The sequence below is a fragment of the Oryctolagus cuniculus genome, chromosome 20, assembly GCF_051225735.1.
Source record: "Oryctolagus cuniculus isolate XC-2025 breed Fujian yellow rabbit chromosome 20, ASM5122573v1, whole genome shotgun sequence".
Classification (NCBI taxonomy): Eukaryota; Metazoa; Chordata; class Mammalia; order Lagomorpha; family Leporidae; genus Oryctolagus; species Oryctolagus cuniculus.
In genome coordinates, this window is record NC_142886.1 from 9,225,914 (window position 1) to 9,236,259 (window position 10,346).

Genomic DNA, 10,346 nt, shown 5'->3' on the forward strand with positions numbered 1-10,346 from the left:
AAACAACCCACTTAAGAGATGGTCCAAGGACCTAAATAGACATTCTTCAAAAGAGGAAATCCAAATGGCCAACAGACACATGAAAAAATGTTCAGGATCACTAGCATTCAGGGAAATGCAAATCAGAACCAAAATGAGGTTTCACCTCACACTGGTTAGAATGGCTTTAATACACAAATCAACACACCACAGATGCTGGCAAGAATGTGGGGATAAAGGTACCTTAATCCACTGTTTTTGGGAATGCACACTGGTAAAGCCACGATGGAGACAGTTTGAGATATCTCAGAAATCTGAATATGCCCTACCCTACAACCCAGCCATCCCAGTCCTTGGAATTTACCCAAAGGAAATTAAATAGGCAAATCAAAGAGCTATCTGCACCTCAGTGTTCACTGCAGCTCAATTCACAATAGCTAAGAAATGGAATCAGCATAAATGACTATGAACAGAAGACTGGATAAAGAAATTATGGGGTATGTTCTCAATGGAAAACTACATAGCAGTAATAAAAATGAAATCCAGTCACTTTCAACAAAATGGAGAAATCTGGAAAACATAATGCTGAGTGAAATAAGGCAGTCCCAGAGGGACAAATACCATATGTTCTCCCTGATCTGTGACAACTAACTGAGCACCTAAAAAGAAACCTGTAAAAGTAAAACTAGTACTATGAGAAGCAATGACTTGATCAGCCCTTGTCCTGACTGTTGAGGAATAGCTTACTATTTTATTCTTTTTAGTATTTTCTTTTTCTACTTAGTACTATTCATTGAAGTCTTTACTTAACACAGAATTATTCTCAGGTGTTTAAATCCAATTGAAAATCCATTCCTGTTAAAAATAAGAGTGGGAATAAGAGAGGGAGGAGATGTAGGTTAGCATATGTTCCCTCTGACTTACCCCTAAGGGTAAGTATGTCAGTGTGGGGGCAAACTGTTAAAATCTTTACTTAGTATGCAGTTGATCTTCTGTATCTAATGATATTTAAAAATGAATCTTAATGAAGAATGGGATGGGAGACAAAGTAGGAGGTGGGATGTTTTGGGGGTGGGAGGGCGGGAATGGGGGAAGATACACTATAATCCATAAGTTGCACTTACAAAAGCTATATTTATTAATTAAAAGCTTTCTATAAAAAATCAAGGCTCAAAATGTCAATTTCACTTTGATTTATTACATTTTAGATGCTCTATTACATACAAAACATACAGTATTTATCTGTTTAGGACTGGCTTATTTCACTAAGTGTAGTGGTTTCCAGTTCCATCCATTTTGCTATAAAAGATAGGATTTCATTTTTTATCACCGAGTTGTATTCTATAGTGTATATATACCATAATATGAAATGCTTTTTAAAAAGCACCTTAAAGAAGGATATACTTTTTTAAGGTTAACAAAATTAATCTACTAGAGTAAAAATAATTAAGGAAACACAGGGGAAAGTAACACTAACATCCAGTTTCAGGGAATTAAAACAATGCTTTACAGAGAATGTAGCCTTGTCAAGATGCTAAAATTTTATTACAATGTTTAGGAATAAAAATTTAACTTGAGATTAAAATCTACTATATTTTGGACATAAAATTCTCCAAATCAAATATAATTTAAAATAGTTACACTCTTACTTAAAACAAGCAAATTAAATCACAGTATGAAAACTACCAACCAACCAATTAAAAAGTTACAGAAGCAAAACTTTTGTAAAGAAATACAAAATATTCCAGGGCCAGTGCTGTGGCATAGGGGATAAAGCTATTTCCTGTGGTGCCAGTATCCTATATGAGTGCTGATTTGAGTCCTGGATGCTCTACTCCTGATCCAGCTCTCTGCTGATGGCCTGGGAAAGGAGTGGAAGATGGACCAAGTGCTTGGGTCCCTGTACCAGTGTGGGGGACCTGGAGAAAGCTCCTGCCTCCTGTCTTCAGATCAGCCCAGCTCTGGCCCCTTGTGTCTATTTGGAGAATAAACCAGCAGATGGAAATTCTCTCTGTCTCCCTCCCCCGCCCCCTGCTGCTCTGTACCTCTGCCTTCCAAAAAATAAATAAATCTTAAGGAACAAAGAAAGAAATACAAAATATTCCAAACACATCTGCGTTTCTCAGATGTACCAAGGTGAAATAAGCAGAGAATATTTTCAAATTTATTTGGAAAGCCAGCATTACATAGATGATGATGTAAGTTGACCAGAACTTTAAATATGAATTAAGTATAAGCCACTCTTTCATAAACAGATGCATATATTCTTAGAATTTTTATAATAAATAAAATCAGATATGAAAATATAATGAACTACAAGTGAGATATAAGAAAAAAATGCAAAAGGTTAAACATTTAAACAATTCATTTGAATTTTCCAAGTGAAATTTTTTTTAACTTTTATTTAATGAATATAAATTTCCAAAGTACAGTTTATGGATTACAATGGCTTCCCCCCCATAACTTCCCTCCCACCTGCAACCCTCCCCTTTCCCTCTCCCTCCCCCCTTCCATTCACATCAAGATTCATTTTCAATTCTCTTTATATACAGAAGACCAGTTTAGCATTTACTAAGTAAAGATTTCAACAGTTTGCACCCACATAGAAACACAAAGTGTAAAATACTGTTTGAGTACTAGTTATAGCATTAAATCACAATGTATAGCACATTAAGGACAGAAATCCTACATGAGGAGTAAGTGCACAGAGACTCCTGTTGTTGACTTAACAAATTGACACTCTTGTTTATGGCATCAGTAATCACCCTAGGCGCTTGTCATGAGTTGCCAAGGCTATGGAAGCCTTTTGAGTTCACCAACTCTGATCATATTTAGACAAGGTCGTAGTCAAAGTGGAAGTTCTCTTCTCCCTTCAGAGAAAGGTACCTCCTTCTTTGATGACCCATTCTTTCCACTGGGATCTCACTCACGGAGATCTTTCATTTAGTTTTTTTTTTTTTTTTTTTTTTTTTTTTTGCCAGAGTGTTTTGACTTTCCATGCCTGTAATACTCTCATGGGCTTTTCAGCCAGATGCGCGTGCCTTAAAGGCTGATTCTGAGGCCAGAGTGCTGTTTAGGACATTTGCCATTCTATGGGTCTGCTGTGTATCTCGCTTCCCATGTTGGATAGTTCTCTCCCTTTTTGATTCTATCAGCTAGTGTTTGCAGACACTAGTCTTTTTTATGTGCTTCCTTTGGCTCTTAGTCCTATCATTATGATCAATTGTGAACAGAAATTCATCACCGGGACTAGTGAGATAGCATTGGTACATGCCATCCAAGTGAAAAATTTAAGAAGAAAATCACATGACCATTTAGATTTAATGTTAAAAAGTGTTTGAAAACAATCAGCGTGAAATATAAAAAAAAAATGACAGCAGTATAGTAAAAAAATGACTTCCATGCTCTTATCAAGATTGTTTAAAAAGAATCTTACAACAAACAACACAATATGTACAGGATCATTGGCAGCTTTTTCCCTGGAAGGAAGGCTAGACCAGGTGCCTCCACTTTCATCAAATTTTTAATTGGAGAAGTGGAGGGAAAGGAGAGCAAAATTAAAAATAAGGTGTAAAGATTTCTAAGGAATAAAATGTCAATATATTGGAGATATTTAGAGCCCATAAAATCTAAAAACAGATACAACTGATAAAGAATTTAACCAGATTGATGGAAAGATCAATATTTTAAAAATCCATTAGATTACCATGCACCAGCAAGAAACAAATAGAAAATATTAAAGGTCAATAGGCAGAGTAGAAAGCAAATATTGACAGGAGAAACGGGAAAATAATGATTAAATCATGGGATGTCTTTCAGCTTTCTTCCAATCAATATTAAACAGTAACACAAATGACCCAACAGGAAAATGAGTCACAATACGAAGAAAATAAAGCCCAGAGGCCGACGCACAGAACTGTGACTCACTGAAGCAGTTACTGCACCGAGAGCTCCAGCAGGGACCCATCAGGGAGGACAGGGCCACAGGAGGGACCCGGCGGGTGCAGGAGCAGAGGGGAGAGGCCTCCCGCCTGGGGAGGTGGAGTCCGACCTGCACCCAGACCTCGCCTCCTGCTGCTCCCACCCAGCACAACCTGAAGTCAGGGGCCCATTGCCCTGGAGGATGATGATAGGATGCATCCGTTGCGAGGTTGTGTGCGCTCACGGCCGTGCACGCTGTCCAATCAGGCACGACGACGTCCACGCCACGTCATCACGCGGGGTCCTGACGTCACAATCATCTTACAGTTCTGGGCAGGAGCGAGGTGCTAGGAGACGGCTCTGCAGGCTCCAGCCTCCCTAAGCAAGTCGGGCTCGGTGGCCTCCACCTTCATCACCGGCGGACGCTGGACACCTGGAGCTGAAAACCGCGACGTGGTGAGTGTGTGCGCCCAGGTGTCGGGAGAGGCGTAAAGCAGCCGTGGAAGCTGCTGAGAAGCTGGCAGGACGCGGGCCTCCCAGAGCTCGTCTCCGAATCTGTGGCGCCATATTGCCGCTGGCCCAGCGCTTCCCTTGGTCCCCTCAAACCCGGGGGTCGGGGTCTGGACTGGCACCAGGGACCCCTGACACCCTGCCCCTTCCCTGCTCTCAGCGACTTGTCATCCCCAGAGCCTTCCCCAGGCAGCTGTGTGGCAGCAGCCCTGCGTCTCCCCGACTGTGCAGTGGGCACGGGGTGGGCATTAGGGAGAATCTGGGCTCCGTGTGTGGGGTGCGTGTGGGACGGGAGCTGTAGTTTGTGCTGCCCTGGGCTCCTCCGTCCTTCCCTGCCGGGACCTGATTCCCCCCAGTTTTCTAAATATGTGGGCAGCAGGGTCTCTTCCAGGATGCTGAGCTCTCAGCACAGCTGTTTCTAGGGGGTCTCAGTATTTTCTGTTTCCAATAACACAGTCACCTGGGGTGGGTAAGGCTAAAACAAAAGTTCTGTTTCACTTGGCGTTTCTGTTCAGGTTTTAGAGGAGCTCAAGTGCCCTGTAATTTGACACTTGGTTATCATCTTAGCCCTTACACTTTCCCTTGACAGCCTGCTTTCTGCATTTGCACTTTTAACATAGATAGTTTTTCTGCTCAAATTTATGAGTATTTTAAAAATTATTCTGTTCCATAAAGCCTTTCCAATCACGAAGATATGTCTACTGAGTTTTTTTGAATTTATATTTTGATATGAGAGCCTGGTTCTTTTTGTTTGTTTTACTTTTTTAAGACTGTTGGATATTATTGACAAGATTTGTGTTAATTCAAGGCATGCAACATGATGTTTTCATGTGTCAGGAAACTTTGAAAAATTATGTAACATTCACATTTTTTTTGGAAATATCAACCATCCTTTATTAGCAAACTTGTACAGGTTAACTTGCTGACCTGGCTCAAAACAGCATTGCTAACAAGTTCAGGGTTGGAGGTTCATATGCACTAAAGACTGTCTCTGTAAAAAAGGATTTTTAAAATACCAAGAGGGAAACCTGTTGGAGTGAGGTGGACACTATGGGAAATGGTGGCTTGATCAGCATAGCCCTGTTAATGAACAACTAAATACATTATCCCTCTTAGTAGTTTTTTTATCTGTTCTACTTAATATGACTGGTTTAGATCTGTAATTGATGCACAGATATTCTTAAGTGTTGAAAATTAACTGAAATGTGATCCCTGTTGAACATGGTGGTGGGAATGGGAGAGGGAAGAGATGTATAATTTGGGACATGCTCAGGCTGACTTGCCCCAAGTGGTGGAGTTGGAAGCATACCAGGGGATTCCAATTCAATCCCATCGAGGTGGCATGTACCAACGCCATCTCACTGTTCCAGGTGATCAGTTTCAGTTCACAGTTGGTCATGGTGAAGGGACTGGGAGTCAAAGGGAGCACATAGACAAGTCTAGTACCTGCTAACGCTAACTGATGGAGTAAATAAAGGGGAGAGTGATCCAACATGAGATACTCAGCAGACTCATAGAATGGCAGATGTCCTAAATAGCACTCTGGCCTCAGAATCAGCCCTAAAGGCATTCGGAGCTGGCTGAAAAGCTCATGAGAGTATTTCAGGCATGGAAAGCCAAGACACTCTGGCAAAAGATCTCTGCGAGTGAGATCTCAGTGGAAAGAACAGGTCATCAAAGAAGGAGGTACCTTTCTCTGAAGGGAGGAGAGAACCTCCACTTTGACTATGACCTTGTCTAAACAAGATAAGAGTCGGAGAAGTCAGAGGGCTTCCATAGCCTTGGAAACTCATGACTAGAGCATAGGGAGATTACTGATGCCATAGACAGGAGTGTCAATTTGTAAAGTCAACAACAGGAGTCACTGTGCACTTACTCCTCATGTAGGATCTCTATCCTTAATGTGCTGTACATTGAGATTTAATGCTATAACGAGTACTCAAACAATATATTTCACTTTGTGTTTCTATGGGGGTGCAAACGGTTGAAATCCTTACTTAATGCATACTAAACTGATCCTCTGTAAAAAAAAAAAAAAAAAAAAAAAAAAAAATTATCAATTCCCAACTTGACTCTCACTGGGATTAAACATGACAATAGGTCTGCTCTGATTTCATCATCATTTAAAAAAATCATCTATTATTTTTCACTTTATGTTTCTGTGTGGGAGCAAACTGTTGAAATCCATACTTAATGTATACTAAGCTGATCTTCTGTATATTAAGGTAATCGAAAATGAATCTTGATGTGAATGGAAGGGGAGAGGGAGTGGGAAAGGGGAGGGTTGTGGGTGAGAGGGACGATATGGGGGGGAAGACATTGTAATCCATAAGTCGTGCTTTGGAAATTTATATGCATTAAATAAAAGTTTAAAAAAAAATTCCCTCACCTTAAGCATATTTTTAAAAAAAAATCTCCAGTGTTGCAGAAAAAATACCACAAAGTGATTTCAGTCCATGAAAAAAATAGCACGTGGGATATATATACATATGTGTGTGTATGTGTGTGTATAAGAAATATAATATATAAAAAATAAAATACATATTTTAATATTGAGAAAAGATAAGAGGGTTAATTGGAAAGTTATATCCAACCATGAATTGGACAACTCACTGTGGCACATTGATCAATTTTTCCTTAGTCTATAAATTTGACACCCTGTAGCCCAAATTGAAGAGTGTTTGTAAAGTACATGGCAAATCAGACATAATGACCACATGAAAAAAAAATTAACAACGTTAGCCTCAAGAATATTTCAGAATTGAGCATTCAAAGAAAAATAGTGCAACCTAACAAAGCTTCCAATATTCACCATACAAATTTTGAGAGTGATTGCCACAGTATTCTGTCCCACACATTAATTTATCTTTTCCCGAATGTTGACATTGACATGTGAAATTTTCCATCATGTATTTCTGGGCACTGGTACCATTCCTATAATATACTGTGTAAAGTACACAACTTAAGACATTCTATTTACAAATACTTTATACTGTTTGAAATGGATTCTTTTTTCGCCCAACTCCCTTATATCTGCTAGTGATTTTATTGTAATTCCCATGAAGTTATTTAGTTTTACTTACAGTATTAGTGGTGTATTTTATATTATGAGCAGCCTTTCTGGTTTTGTGATTGCAGTTATTGATATATGGCATTTTTTTAATTTAATGATGCATTTATTTATTTGAAAGAGTTACAGAGAGAGAGACAGAGACAAAGAGAGACAGAGAAATAAATGTCTTCCATACACTGGTTCACTCTCCAAATGGCTGCAATGGCCAGAGCTCAGCTGATCCAAAGCCAAGAGCCAGTAGCTTCTTCTGGTTCTCCCATGTGAGTACAGGGGCTCAAGGAGTTTGGCTGTTCTCCACTGCTTTCCCCAGGCACGTGAACAGGGAGGTAGATTGGAAGTAGAACAGCTGGGACTGGAACTGGTGCCAGTATGGGATGGCAGCACTGCAGGCCGGGGCCTTAACCTGTTGTGCCACATCACCTGTGCCAAGTATGTGTGTACTTAATATCCTTGTTGAACTAAATCCTTGTATTGTGACATTCTGGCTTGACTTTCTTTCACAGTGATGACATCAAATCACTCAAAATTCTGTTAAGTTTTGCTGGCAACATTAATGTATCGTCTCTCTGAACTCTGTTAGGGTAAGCTTAATCTTACACACTTTAAAGTCACACATTTTTAAACTTTCTTAATTTTTATAACTCCAAAATTATCATTCTCTGAATTTTCCCAAAATGTAGCTCTAGATATACATCCTCAGAATTTCTCTAGTAGGTGGAGTGAGTTTTATATTCATTGATTTTTACTTCTCACTTTATATAATTACAATTTATTTTTCACCAAATTCCTTTATTTTTGCATTTTATAAAATTTTGTAAATGTAAAGTAACCTTTGATTTTAGAAATTTTCTGTAGTCTATATATCTTTAGATACTTGGATAATTCCTTTAAGATTATTATCTAAAGTGGCTTGATTAAAGAGATTAGGATTATTTTAGTATGCTTTTCAAATGTAATAGAATATTTTACATGAAAGTCATATATGCATGTCAATCTCAAATAAAATATTTGTAACATGAACATACTGTTCTTTTTGAGTTTTGAAAGATACTTTGCCCATATGAAAAATACTACACAAACACTCTTTTCATTCAGTACTTGAAGGAGGTTTCTGAGAGTCATGTAATTTGTACGCATGCCAACAGTGAATGCTGTTAACATTCAATAGATCCTCTGTTTAAAAAAATCCATCGTTTTCTTTTAGAGGGCTTTTAAGATTTATCTTTATTTCTGGGCTTATGCAGTTTAATTATGATCTGCCTTAGCATGGTGATTTTTTTCCATTCTGTGATTGGAGTGCTGCAATGACCTACTTCATTCTTAAAATTTATAGTTTTGTCAAAACTTTATAATATTTTCTAATGGTTCTTTTTATTTCTGTGTTATATGTTGTTACATATCCTTTTCACCTCTGGTTGTATTGATTTGGGTCTTCTCCCTCTTTTTTTGGTTAGTTGCTCCAATGGTAGAACTATTTTATTTATTTTTTCAAAAAAACAGCTCTTCATTTCACCTATTTTTTGTTATTTTACTGGTTTCATTTTTGTTTATTCTCTCATTTTAATAATTTCTTTCATCTTATTAATTTGGGGTTTGATTTGTTGTTGTTTTTCTAGGTCCTTGAGATGCATTGATAGCTCATTTTTTTGGTATCTTTCCAATTTTTTCATGTAGGCACTGATTGCTATAAATTTCACGCTTAACACTGCTTTGGCTGTATCCCATTCCTTTTTACATTCTGTATTGATTTCTTGTATGACCCACTGTTAAATCAAAACCATGTTGTTCAGTCTCGATGTGTTTCTGTGTGATCTAGAGAATCCTGAGTTGTTGAATTCCAGCTTTATTCCATTTCTCATCTGAGATGATGCATGATATTATGTCAAGGTTTTTGAATTTGCTGAGACTTACTTTATGACCTAGCATGTGGTCTATGCTTTTAGAGTACTAGATAAATCAAGCTAAGATGGCATCTCGAATTAAATTGATTTATTGTTCGGGAACAGTCTCTGGTCTTTCCTTATTGTACAATTTTATGGGTTATGGTTGCTGAAATTTTACTTTTACTAATGAGAAGAGTGAGAGTGATAGGTGCATTGTTGGAATTTTAGTACTTTGGACAACTGAAAGTATTGGCTATTTATGTTTATAACTCAACAATTGAAAAGGAAAATTATGTGAACACACTTCATAAAAGACCACATACCAATAAAAGTGCATGAGGAGCCAGCATTGTGGCAGAGCAGGTAATTCCTCTTCCCATGATGGCAGCACCCCATATGAGCTCTGATTCAGGTGCTGGCTGCCAATCCACCTCCTGGCTAATTGCATGGGAGAACAGCTAATTACAGCCTGGTTCAAAGAGAAAGCACAGTTCTTTGATATCCCTTTCTTGGTTGCATTTTACATATCATCTAATGTTGAGCACAATATGACAAAAATACTTTCTTGAAGAAAAACAAGGCAAGTCACAGGGCAGAATAAAATACCTTATCACACTCAGGAGAATGGATCATATGTTTTTAATAATTTATTTTTATTAATATAAAGAGAACAGATTTCGTGTATTTCAAAGGTACAATTCTAAGGATATAATGACATTTATCTCCTTCCCTCTTCCTTCCTTTCTTTTTGAATTTTTGGGATAACATTTTTGTTTATAGTCACAGGCAAAATGCAGCACTAAATAAAGAGTTCAACAAGTCAAAAGTAGAAAGACCACAGTTCATGGGAGTAGACAAGCACTATCAATAATAATCAAATCTCAACATGACAGTTTCACTCATATACAATAAATTTGTTTATTACTCTGTTTATTAGCGACTACACATCGGAGAAAACATGAGGTTTTCATTTTTCATTT

At 38.0% G+C, this 10,346-nt stretch overlaps 1 long non-coding RNA gene across 1 annotated transcript in view; it reads left to right on the forward strand.

The window, feature by feature from the left end:
• The first annotated feature begins 3,787 nt into the window (after window positions 1–3,787).
• LOC127487055 (uncharacterized) overlaps window positions 3,788–10,346 on the forward strand; it is a 36,343-nt gene continuing 29,784 nt past the window's right edge. Inside the window, exon 1 of the long non-coding RNA XR_016226672.1 lies at window positions 3,788–4,356. This is a non-coding gene — a long non-coding RNA (uncharacterized LOC127487055). The remainder of the gene's footprint in view (window positions 4,357–10,346) is intronic.